Raw genomic sequence first — 12,891 nt, 5'->3', positions numbered from 1 at the left:
TTAGGAGACATTTAAAATCAGCCAGCAGACCCCTAGGGGCTACGGTGGTCGTCCTCCATAGCTGTGTGTCTGTCTTCTGGAGAACCCGCCTGCACACGGGTAATTCTGTCGGTTGCCACTGAACCGAGAAAAGGAAACCCCTTAAAAAGGCCTCTGCTCAGCCGGGCGTTGGTGGCGCACGCCTTTAATCCCAGCACTCGGGAGGCAGAGGCAGGAGGATCTTTCTGAGTTCGAGGCCAGCCTGGTCTACAGAGCGAGTTCCAGGACAGCCTCCAAAGCCACAGAGAAACCCTGTCTCGAAAAACCAAAAAAAAAAAAAAAAAAAAAAAAAAAAGGCCTCTGCTCTCGCATTTCCTTATAAACCACACATCAAGATCATCTGGAGAGATTTTAGGGAGAGGTGCTAGGTGTCTCCAAATTTAGGAACCAGAGTTCGTTAGGATGCAATGTGAGAGTAAGACTCTGGCAATGTGTGGAGAGCCAGGTTTGGGAACTGTTGGGTGCATCCCAACTACGGAAGGAGCTTTCCTCATCGAAAGGGTCGGGGGTGGGGGCTAAGGAAGCCCCATGGGCAGAAAACTCACTAGTTTTCTTCCCGGACACCCCTTCCCCCCCGCCGCCTCCCTGGCATCCCCTTTTCTGCCTGATTCCTCGGTCATGAAGTTTTTCCTGCCCTTTGCTGGCAGGACAGTGACACTTGGGCAGCGCCACACAGTGGAAAGAAAGAAACACTACAGCGCTACGCGCATCGCTGTTATAGAGCTGGGGACTAGTGCAGGTGGCCGGTGTCCTGCAGGGGGCAGCACGCACCTACGTGCTTACGTGCTGACCTTGTTGGCCTTCCCCACTCTACCCACCCCACCCAGCTGTGCCAGATCAGAAATCAAAAAACACCACGTTCTGAAACTACACTAGAATAACGTCAGACGAAATGAAGAGAAGCTTGGCAAAACCAATGTCTGTAACCTTCCCTAAAGTATGGATGGGGCTTCCCTAACCTGTGTGACTTCAAAAACAAACATTGGGAGCCGGCGAGATGGCTCAGCGGTTAACAGTATTTGCTGCTCTTGCAGAGGACTCGGTCAGATTCCCAGAATCACATGGCAGATCACAACGGTCTGAAACTCCAGTCCTACGGTCTGACCAGGCAAGCATGCGGTTCACATCCAAACACGGAGGCAAAACACAGATAAAATAAGAAACAAAACAGAGCACACTGATATGTGCACCTGATATCAGGCAAGTCCTGGGGGCAGTTATGTTTGTGCTGCACATGGGTCAGGCGTTAGTTCTTGCCTGATGACATTTTGGCCTGATGACACTTGGGTTTGTGTTGGCGGTGAAGGGCTAGGTCACTGTTTCCTCTAATTGTGTATCATTTGCCTTAACTTCTAGCGCAGTCACCCTGCCTCTGTCTGCCTCACCCTCTGCCTCCCCATCTCACACAGACACGTGCATTCGAAAGTTTTCTGACATTATGTGAACATAACGCTTACAGTGCCTCGTTGAACAAAGTAACTAAATTAATCCAGACAGAAACAATACTACTAATGTATGCATAAGACCTCCTATCTACCGGATTGTTTTTTCTTTTTAAGCACAACTTACTTTTACTGATCTGGTGATTATACATGTTTATGGAGTATATTATGATGTTGTGGTTAATGTACACACTGTGTGCTGACCATATCAGGATAATTAGCAGATCCATCACCTTCAACTACTTTATTATTGTTGTTGTTGTTGGTTTTCGAGACAGGATTTCTCTGTGTAATGGTCCTGGCTGTACTGAAACTCGCTCTGGCCTCGACTTCACAGAGATCCGCCTGCCTCTGCCTTCCCAGTGCTGGGATTGAAGGCAGGTACCACCACCACCCAGTTCTATATTTTAAATTTTTTTTTGAGACAGTTTCTCTGTGTAGCTTTGGAGGCTGTCCTGGCACTTGTTCTGTAGACCAGGCTGGTCTCGAACTCACAGAGATCAGCCTGACTCTGCCTCCAGAGTGCTGGGATTAAAGGTGTGCGCCACCACCGCCTGGCTATTTTTAAAATTTTAAGTGATATTTATTCATGTGTGTTTGTGTGAGTGTGTGCCACCAGACATACGTGGCAGAGGAGTGCTTTCCGGGGTCAGTTTGCTCCGTCTATGGTGTGGGTATCAGGGATCAACTCAGGTCATCAGGTTTGGTGGCAAGCGCCTTTACCTGCTAAGCCGTCGCGCCCGCCCAATCAACTGCTATTATTTCTTTATGTTGAATACACTGGAAGTCCCCCCTCCTTCTCATTACGAGATGTATATGCTCATGTTTTTGCCAGCCTAGTGAGCCGTAGAACATCAAAAGTTATTGCTAACTGCCGCGTTAAACCCTCCTCCCCCTTCCTCTCTAGTCAAGACTATTCTCAACTTCCGAAGCAGGTTCAGCTTTTTCAGATTCCACGCACAAGTGAAATCACACTGTTTGTCTTTTTGTATCTGCCTTTAATCCCAGCACACGGGAGGCAGAGGCAGGCGGATCTCTGTGAGTTCGAGGCCAGCCTGGTCTACAAAGTGAGTTCCAGGACAGCCTCCAAAGCCACAGAGAAACCCTGTCTCAAAAAACAAAAAAAAAAAATTGCCAGGATTTTCTACATTTTATGGCTGAATGGCATTTACGACTGAATAGCACACTGTGGATTCCTTAGTGGGTGGTCCTCTGATATCCATCAAGTTGGCTCTTATCTGCAAGAGTAAGGCTGCAGTAAACACGGGAGTGCAGGTGTTTACGGTAGTCTGATTTCATCTATTTTAGAGATAAACCCAGTCAGAGTATTGCCGGATCTCTCAGTACTTCTGTTATCTTCTGTAAAGTCTCTACTAGTTTGCATTCTCACTAGGAACGCCATTAATTTCTTGTGTGTGTGTGTGTGTGTGTGCTACTGAACTACATTTCAAGGCCCTTGTTTTTCTCAAGGCGTATTTTGATTTCTCTTATTTAAGTTTTAATTGCATACGTGTGTATGTGCGGACATGTGTGCACATGAGTGCAGGAGCCCATGGAGACCAGAGGCATGGATGCCCTGGAGCTGGAGTTACAGGTAGTTGTGGGTGCCCTGATGTGGGCTCTCATGGCCCACATCAGGGCCTCTGCATGAGCTATTCACACTTGTAACGGCCGGCCCGCCCGCTTCCCAGCACCAAGGAAACAGTTTTGGTTTGTTGGTTTGTTTGGGGGATTTTGTTGTTGTTGTTTTCATTTTCTGGAGTTTGGAGACAGGGTCTCATCATGTAACTGTGGCTGGCCTGGAACTCAGGCTGGCCTCAAACTCACAAGAGATCTGCCTGCCTCTGCCTCCCTAGTAATGGAATTACAGGCGCACACCACCACAGTATTTTAGGAGAGTGAAAACTAAAGGGAAATCTGGGGAGAGGGAGAAGAGAAAGCTAGTAACTCTAAAGCATAGACTCACTTAAGCAAGAGAAGGATGTGGGTGAGACTGGAAGATGGGGAGGGTCTAACCTATGGAAGGTCCAACCTAGGGCAATAAGGAGGATGCAGGGTCTGGTGTTTTCACAGAATGGAGCCTCTGAGGGTGCATCGTGGCCAAAAAGATGGCTGGTCCACTAATTTAGGAAGTAAATGGGCCAAAGGGTATCTGCGAAAGAAAATCGTAACTTAGCGTTGCTTTATTTTGCCACGTTGTTGTGTGACAGGATCTCCCTATGTAGACCAACCTTTCCTCAAAGCTACCCCGCCCCCAGCCTCGGACTCCTGAGTGCTGCTATTACAGGCGTCTGCCACCATGCCAGCTTCCTTCTCGCCTCTGTGGGCTTCCAGCTATACATACTCAAGAGAATGCAGAATGTTTGAGGAAAAACCGAGGCTTCTCCGTTGCATCCCTGTCTTGTTACTTGGCAGAACAATTGTTTCTCTTGGACGTTCCCGTTTGTCTCTGGAAGAAGTTTGCCCTGCTGGAAGCTGAAGGAATCCGTTGATTTCCGTGCAGTAAATGTGAGCTGGGATCTGGACGGGTGACGTGGTCACGGCTGTAAAGAAGAGTGAGTGAGTCTGGAAGGAGGGAACTCCTAGGGCAGAGCACACTGGTTAATTGGGTTTCTGATTAACTGTGGGTTAATGAGAAGACACCTTTTTGTCTGAAATTGCTCTAAATTGCCTCAGTCCATTTCCTTGCTTTAATAAGTTGCCTAATGAACATAATTAAATCTCCTCTTACCGATTCAGCATCCTGGAGTGTCCCAGGATCATCGCTCTGAGCATGATATGTAATTCTGTCCTGCACTGTAGCTGCAGAAGGTACCAGCATTATGGGTGGCTACTACACATTTCTTAAAAAAAAAAAAAAAAGTGCCCACGACCAATACCTTCATTGTAGGCAACTTTACCTTAGTTAAGCAAGTGCCTGTTGTATCTCATAGGCCATATCCCATCCTTCAGTCCAGAAGGGGATGGTGAGATTGTAGAATGTAATAACCTGGTAGAACAGCAGAGGAAAGCTAAGATGAAAGGGAGGGAGGAGGAGGTGGGCAGTTAGAGCCCGATAGTTTCTGCTGACCATGCATGCACAAGGTCTGTCCCATGCTGGGGACACACCTGTGCACGGCTGTGACACTCCTGCCATGCCACGACCTCCCAGCCAAAAGGTAGACATCATTCTTGAAATTGCTTATGCGAGATTTTTGGTGAAATGAAAGTAAATTCCACTAAAATGTCAGAGACAAGAAGGAGGAGTGGCAGGGGCTGGAGAGATGGCTCAGAGGTTAAGAGTCCTGGCTGTTCTTCCAGAGGTCCTGAGTTCAATTCCCAGCACCCACATGGTGGCTCACAACCATCTATAATGAGATCTGGTGCCCTCTTCTGGCCTGCAGGCAGAACACTGCATACGTAATACATAAGGAAATATTTTTTAAAAAGGTAGGAGGAGTGGCTAGAGTTGGCTCTGTTCTGTTCATTGATATATTCTTAATGCATAAAGTAGGCCTGGCCTTGTACAAGTTTTCCAACACATGTTGGCTGAATGAAAGAATGAAACAGGGGCTGAATATTTATTATGCATAAGATAACTTGATTTTGAGCTGGGCGTTGGTGGCGCACGCCTTTAATCCCAGCACTTGGGAGGCAGAGGCAGGCGGATCTCTGTGAGTTCGAGGCCAGGCTGGACCAACAGCCTCCAAAACAATACAGAGAAACCCTGTCTCTTAAAAAACCAAAAAAAAAAAAAAAAAAAAAAAAGATAACTTGATTTTGTGGCGGCATGTAACATTTAATCCAATAGAGGAACACAGGACTTAAGGTTATAAAGCACAGAGACGTGATTCTATTGGATACACATTCAGACTGGCAGTATACATGCCACACCTCAGACAACTTAGATAACAAACCAACCTTTCACTGAGAGTCAAGTGATCTGACCAAAAAGAAAATGTCAAAATTCCACATAGGAAGCTAACTCATATGAATTAGCACATATTCCTTTAAATAAGACCTACAGAGCCAAACATGAGAACACAGAAAATGCTGACACTGTACCCGGTGCTTGTTGTCACTCTCAGAACTGGCGTGTGTGCTTAGAGTGCCCTCCATATGAGGAAACACCTCAGACACAAACCAGGAAGGAGGGAACTGCACAGCGCTTCCCCCAAGGGTCAGTCTGCAATGGATCAGTGCAGACATCTAAGGTTGCTCAGCTGCTGTATTTGGATACAGACTCTTGGTTTTGAGAGCACAGACCAAAGGTGACACTTCCCTACAGAGGCACAAGCACCTTTCTATACTAGAAAATGCCTCAGGCTTCCAAAATCCTTTGAATTTCTTTTCCCTTTCATCATCACTCAACCTATGTTCACTGACATTGAGAGTATGTGTTGACTGCGTGTATTTCAGGGCCCACTGAAGAGCCCTCTGCTGTACTGGAATGATCTGTGGAAATTTAAAATGAGTGCGTGGCATTTAGAAAGCCATTCCTGGGTAGAAGAGATGGATAAGAATATGGAAATGAAGAGATGCCTTTATTTAAAAAGTGCATTCGTCGTGTTTGGATGTGTGTATGCCATGGCACTCATGTTGAGGTCAAAGGGCAGCTTGCCATTCTCTCCTTCCACTAAGTGGGTTCCAGACATCAAACTTAGGCCATCAGGCTTGGCAGCAAGTGCCCTTATCCACTGAGTCATCTCCCTGGCTGAACAATTGTGTTCTTAATTAAGTTCCACGTCTGGATGGTTTTAAGCACCCCTCTAAATATATCTCTTTTTGGTTTTTTGTTGTGGGATATTTCGATTGCACTCTGACACTCACGGACCTGCCAATAAAGCTAAGGCTTGACTTAGAGGGTGGGTTAACATTCAGCTGGCCAGAATTTGCCATCGAGTTTGGTCGACACAGATTAGGATAGAGAGACACCGGAAGGAATAGGGAGGGGCTTATAAAGATTCTCAGGCCTTTTGGATCTGGGGCTATGGAGAGGCAGAGTCAACAGATTTTTCCTCCATCGCTCTTTGGATCTATCAGTTTTTACCCCAATATCTGACTCCCAAGTTTTGTTTAATAAAAGGACAATATAGTAATCACTTCGGTTTTTGTTTTTTGTTTGTTTTGCTGTTGTTGTTTTTGAGACAGGGTTTCTCTGTGTAACAGTCCTGACTGACCTGGAACTCCCTTTGTAGACCAGGCTGGCCTCAAACTCACAGAGATCCGCCTGCCTCTGCCTCAGAGTGCTGGGATTGAAGGCGTGCGCCACCACTAACAGGCTTAAATCTGTTACTCCCCATTATCTCAACTGTCCAGTACAAACAGCTTTGTTGGAACATGGTCACACAAAACAATGTTCCCAGATGCCACAGCCCACTGACAACATCATTACTATCATTTCTTTATTCCTTGATGTCAGCAGGTTTCTGAACACACCTAAAAAGAGGCCATGTGCCCTGGAGAGTCCGTCCTCTGGGAAGAGATTGTCTTTCTGTGCTCTTAAATCCACTCTACCCTCCTCTGAGCCAGCACTTTTGGAGTTGAGGGAATGGCAGGTGCTAAAATGACTGGACATAGACTGTGCAAAAGAGGGGACGCTCCTGAGTCCCTTAGACCAGAAAGAGCCATTTGGGAGCAAAGGAGCCTGGCTGCCAGGTGAAGTAGTGCAGTGCACAGGGTGAAGAAGTGCAGTGCACAGGGTGAAGAAATGCAGTGTGCAGGGTGAAGAAGTGCAGTGTGAGGGGTGAAGAAATGCAGTGCACAGGGTGAAGAAGTGCAGTGCACAGGGTGAAGAAATGCAGTGTGCAGGGTGAAGAAGTGCAGTGTGAGGGGTGAAGAAATGCAGTGCACAGGGTGAAGAAATGCAGTGCACAGGGTGAAGGAATGCAGTGCACAGGGTGAAAAAATGCAGTGCACAGGGTGAAGAAGTGCAGTGCACAGGGTGAAGTAGTGCAGTGTGAGGGGTGAAGAAATGCAGTGCACAGGGTGAAGAAGTGCAGTGCTCAGGGTGGAGAAATGCAGTGCTCAGGGTGAAGAAGTGCAGTGCACAGGGTGAAGAAGTGCAATGCACAGGGTGAAGAAATGCAGTGTGCAGGGTGAAGAAGTGCAGTACACAGGGTGAAGGAATGCAGTGCGCAGGGTGAAGAAATGCAGTGCGCGGGGTGAAGGAATGCAGTGCGCAGGGTGAAGAAGTGCAGTGTGAGGGGTGAAGAAATGCAGCACACAGGGTGAAGTAGTGCAGTGTGAAGGGTGAAGGTTGAAGTCGTGCAGGGTGTGGGGTGAAGCTGTGCAGTGCACAGGCTGCTGACTACAGGCTGTTTGGATCCAGGGTCACTTACAGCTCAGTCTGAGACTTGGAAGATGGGCGTTTTGAGGGTTTTCTTTTTTTTTTTTTTTTTTTGTTTTTTTTTTGTTTTTCGAGACAGGGTTTCTCTGTGGCTTTGGAGGCTGTCCTGGAACTAGCTCTTGTAGACCAGGCTGGCCTCGAACTCACAGAGATCCGCCTGCCTCTGCCTCCCGAGTGCTGGGATTAAAGGCGTGCGCCACCAACACCCGGCTCGAACCTGGGTCCTCTTAACTACACATTCTTTAGTCTCTCTGCTGGCTGGCTGCCTTGCAGCTTACAGGGATGCAGAGATGTCTTGATGTCTGAGTAAAGGTATTGCAGAATCTGCCTGTAAGAGGCCAGCTCATTGGTCTTCCCAGTCTTGACAGTAATTTGATTTTTGTCGAAGGTGAGGATTAGACTGACCTAAGAGAAATGATGCAACCATCAGTTTCCTGCCACTCAGTCACCTCCACAGCCCCGCCCACTTCAGAGGCTCCTCGCCAGGAGTCTCCACATGGCCTTCCTGTCAAGGGCTCATAAGACCTTTCCCCTCTTTTGTGTGTGTAGGGGGACTGGGTCTCATGTAGCCCAGGCTGGCCTTGCATCTGCTATGTAGCCAAGGACGACCTTGAAGTTTAGCGCCTCCTCCTTCTACCTCCCGAGTGTCCCACCATGGGTTAAGGCAGGGCAGAGCGTCAAACTCAGGGCCATATTACTAGGCAAGCACCCAGTCACCTGAGCTATACCCCAGCCCCTCTCCTCCTTTTCAGACCTCAGGCTGTTCGTTTCCCATCTGAATAAAATGTTTGAGAGTGACTGGTGGGTGGGGCCTCAGGATCTGTCCCTGGAACCACAGGAATGTCTTCCTCACTGGGGCACTGTACAGCCTCTCAACCATACCAGAGTGAGTTACGGAAAATAACAACCCACATTCAGAATCCCTGTTGAAAACTCTTCCTTGGTTTCTCATGCACTCGGGGTGAAGTCTGGTTTGTCCTTGAGAGCCCTCCGGGATGAGGTGCCTTCCGAGTAACCCTTCCCCTCATCTCTAAGCACCCTCCCTCTGGTCCCATTGTGTTCCACTGGTGAACCCTGAGAATACTCTCCCCCCTCTACCTAGAGCACACCCCTGCCCCTGCCCCTGCCCCTGCATCACTGACCTAGCTAACTTTTACTTTCTTCAAGTCTCTTGATCACCAAACTACCTCCCCATATCAGATCCCCTCTAAGCTCCTGCAGATGCTGCTTTTGTCAGATTTGTGATTGCATCTGCCTTATTGTTGTGGACCACGGCGGGCTCCCATTACCTGTTTATCCCCTGGCCTTGTACATATATCATAGCATGGCTCTCTTTATGACAGATCAATTGGGAAGTCATGTTTAAAAGGCCCTTGGGCCTGGCTCTGCCTTTCAACACATTATTTTTTAAGATTTATTTTATTTATTACATATACAGTGTTCTGCCTACATACCAGAAGAGGGCACCAGATTGAACTGTAGATGGTTGTGAGCTACCATGTGGTTGCTGGGAACTGAACTCAGGACCTCTGGAAGAGCAGTCAGTACTCTTAACCTCTGAGCCATCTCTCCAGGCCCTTTCAACACATTATTATAAGTTGCCAGGAAACATTTCAAAAGCTATGTTGGCACAGGGTTAATTCAGCTTCCAGACCAATCAGAATCTACCATGCAGTCATGCTAGGGCCAAAGGTCATGACTGGAGAAACCAGACCTGGCTCCATGCCTTTCCCAGTTTCAAGATGACCACATGACTAGCTCAGTTCTGGAACTGACCCTCGATGCTCTTGTATGTGATCTTCTTGACTCATCTTTCTCAACGGAAATCTAAGAAGTGGGTACAGTTCACTGATGGTTTGTATTTTCAAATTGACCAAAGGTTGGTTTGTTTGTTTTTTCGAGACAGGGTTGCTCTGTAGCTTTGGAACCTGTCCTGGAACTCATTCTGTAGACCAGGTTGGCCTTGAACTCACAGAGATCTGCCTGCCTCTGCCCCCGGAGTGCTGGGATTAAAGGAGTATGCCACCACCGCCCCTGTTTGTCTAAAAAGTAAATGTGAAACCACTCTCCTCTCTTTCTCCTTTCCCTCCCTTGTCCCCTCCTTTCTTCCCTCCCACCCTTTCCCTCTCTCCCTCTCTTCTTCTCTTTCACAAAGTCACAGTGCTTAGCCCAGGCTGGCCTTAAACACATGATCCTTCTGCTACTTACCTCCTCAGTGCTGTGACCCCTGTTTCTTCTTCGAAGGGTGCATAGACATTTGTTCAGTGGGGAGGGAGTGGTGTGGGCATGGAGGTGGGTTTCTTTAGTCTTGGAAAGTAAAGGAGCCCTTTAGGAAGTAAACTAAGTAGGGCACCCAGAGGTTTACTTTTGTCTGTCACCTCATTGTAAAGAGGGTCCAGTCTCCAGCCCTTCTGCAAGCTCAGGGGCTGCTTCATACAGGTAATCACGTGGGGCAGCAGTTTCTCAGTGCAAAGGAAGTGGCTATTTGAATAAGCTGAACATAGATGGAAAAGTACAAAATGTCACGTGCATACATCTTATTCATGGACAGCAGCACGAAAGCAGCCTACGGTGAAGAAGAAAAACAAGCCTGCAGATCCCAGAGGACACTGCCAGCAGCACAAGTCCTCACAACAACCTCTGGTTACAGAGAAGCCACACAGAAGGAACTGGGACTCAGAGAGGACTTCACACAAAAGGCACATTTTGGGGCCAGGTCTCAGGGGAAGCAAGACTGGGAGGCAGTCATAAGACAAAGTGTCCTTCCAGTGAAAAGATCCCAGGATGTATCTTTTCTTACTTTTTTCATTTTCATTTACATATTTTGCATGTGTTTAGAGAGGAAGGCAAGTTATGGATGGGGTGTAGGGCATCAGATTTGGTTGAGGCAGGAGACTCTTACCATCTCTCCAGCCCAGAGACCTTTGACACTTGGGTTTGGCTGAGGAGACATTGGAAGCGTCCTTGTGACTTGGGCTTATGTTAGCTGTTCTCTCCACCTGCATTCAAGATACAGGCAAGTGTGAGCTTCCCAAGCCTAGAAGACTGATAAACACCGTTAGTGACTCATTTAATACCAGGCTGGTGAGAAAGAGGCACTATAGACACCTGAGGCCAGAGATAACTGAAGGAACACCTCAGAGGGTTAGGCAGAGCGAGGGAGGCCTGACAGGACCAGGGATCTGTTTTCCCACAGCAGCAGGAGAGCAGAGTGGAGTGAGGACAGAGCTCTGACAGAAATGCAGATCTCACAGCTGAGGGAGGCAGCTCCCTCAGCGCTGCCCCAGCTGAGGTTCTGCCCCTGCCCAGCACCAGCCTATCCCCACCATCTCAGAGCCTGAACCAGCTGAAGGGACCCTCGGCATCCCAGTGTCCTGAGGAACTCCACTCTCTCCCTCCCAGCCCAGTGGCTGAGGGAAGTGTCTGCCTCACCTTCAACACTGTCCTCATCCTGAGAAAGGCCAGCTCCTGCCTGTTTCCTCTGGCTCTCCTGGGAGCTAAATCCAGGCTTGGAAAGGAGTGTTCTGTGAACTCTGGAGAGGAAGTAAGAAACGCTGTGTCTGTCATGCAAATGTGCTCACAGGGACCTCTTCCTTCTGTTGCACACCTGGTCCAAACTGGATGCTAATGAAGTTTGCTCCTGGAGGAGGTCAGAGCATCCTTGCAGGAATGCAGATCCTGGCCTCTGCTTCTCCCCAGGGGAGGGGCATCACTCTGAGGGCTCTGCATGTCCACATGCCAGGAGATGCTGATTCCAAACTCAGCTTGCACAGCTGTGTCCGGGTGACCTGGTGACTCGGGACAGCAGAGACTCTGACATGTCTTTGTGTCTGCCTCATCCTAACCTTGAACCTGGGAGGGATGGGGTTATTATACAGGGCATGGACAAGCCAATCCGGAGAGGTTTCCATTGACTTTCCATAGCTTTCTGATCTTGTCCGTATAGATGATGACATTAGGTGGGTCAGTACACAAAACTATGGGAATACAACCCTACTCTGTGGAACCGGAGTTAAGAGCGGGCATGCGCAGCAGGGTGGTGGCGGCGGCTGTGGAGGCAGCCATGCACATTGTAATCACAGCATCTGTGAGGCAGACACAGGAGGTCTCTGTGAGTTGAGATCAGCCTGGTCTACAAAGTGAGTCCTAGGACAGTCAGAACTGTTCCACAGAAAAACCCTGTCTCAAAAAACAGAGGGTTGCATGCCTCCCACGAAACCTGGGGGATAGAATCTCCCTTCCTGCTCCTATATGAGTTGGGAGCAACAAGTGCTCTTAACTGAACTGTCTCTCCAGCATCAGAAGTTTTAAAAAGATGGAGGGAGGGGCTGGCGAGCTGGTTCATTGGTTAAGAACACTAACTGCTCTCCCAGAGGTCCTGAGTTCAATTCCCAGCAAACACACGGTGTCTCACAGCCATCTGTAGTGGGATCTGATCCCCTTTTCTGTTGTGCCCACATTCATGCAGAGCACTCACATACGTAAAATACATAAATAAAACTCGGGGGGGGAACCAGAGGGAATCCATTTCAGTTCTAAAGACTCAGAAGAGAAAGGAGCAAAACAGGAGGGGACAAAAGAGACCATCACTGAAGGAATTAAAACATCCCTGCCTATTGTTGTGCCCAAGTTGCAAAGTCCTCAGAGACCACCAGGAAGACAGACCAACCAAAATGCTAAAGCAAGGTTTTAATTGTTCATTCAACCATGACAGGGATCCTGTCTAGTAAGCTGAGGCAGCAGCCTCCAGAGGGAGTGAAGTTCCCTGTCTACTGCCAGGTTTTAAAGACAAAAGTCACAGGATTACATCAGTAGGTACGGGTTGGTTTCTGATTGGTTGACATTTGAGAACAATCAGGAGAATTTCTCAAAGTCATATTTTGGCATGAAATACCTGTGTACCAATTATTTTCATTGGTCAGTGCTGAGAGGGAACATTCTGTGGTTTCTATGGCATTGTCTTGTTACTTGCAGGTGACCCGTTGTATATATTCACCAATAGTTTTCAGAACTATTTCCTGGAGGCTACAGGGGAGTTTTTGGCCAAACAGTTCCCAGGAACCAAGCATCTAGGAGGCTGGG

The 12,891-nt window shown here is 48.1% G+C and overlaps 1 long non-coding RNA gene across 1 annotated transcript; it reads right to left on the bottom strand.

Annotated features, from left to right (window-relative positions):
• Positions 1 to 3,647: 3,647 nt before the first annotated feature.
• LOC110343210 lies at positions 3,648 to 10,275 on the bottom strand. Its single transcript, XR_002385421.2, has 3 exons — positions 10,018 to 10,275; positions 4,382 to 4,470; positions 3,648 to 4,024 (listed from the first exon to the last, which is right to left on the bottom strand). It is a non-coding gene; the product is annotated as an uncharacterized LOC110343210 (long non-coding RNA).
• Between the last annotated feature and the right edge of the window lie 2,616 nt (positions 10,276 to 12,891).

This window comes from Mesocricetus auratus, unplaced genomic scaffold (genome assembly GCF_017639785.1).
Source record: "Mesocricetus auratus isolate SY011 unplaced genomic scaffold, BCM_Maur_2.0 Super-Scaffold_4256, whole genome shotgun sequence".
Classification (NCBI taxonomy): domain Eukaryota; kingdom Metazoa; phylum Chordata; class Mammalia; order Rodentia; family Cricetidae; genus Mesocricetus; species Mesocricetus auratus.
Note: the sequence above shows the minus strand (reverse complement) of the source record. Positions and strands in the feature narration are given on the sequence as shown.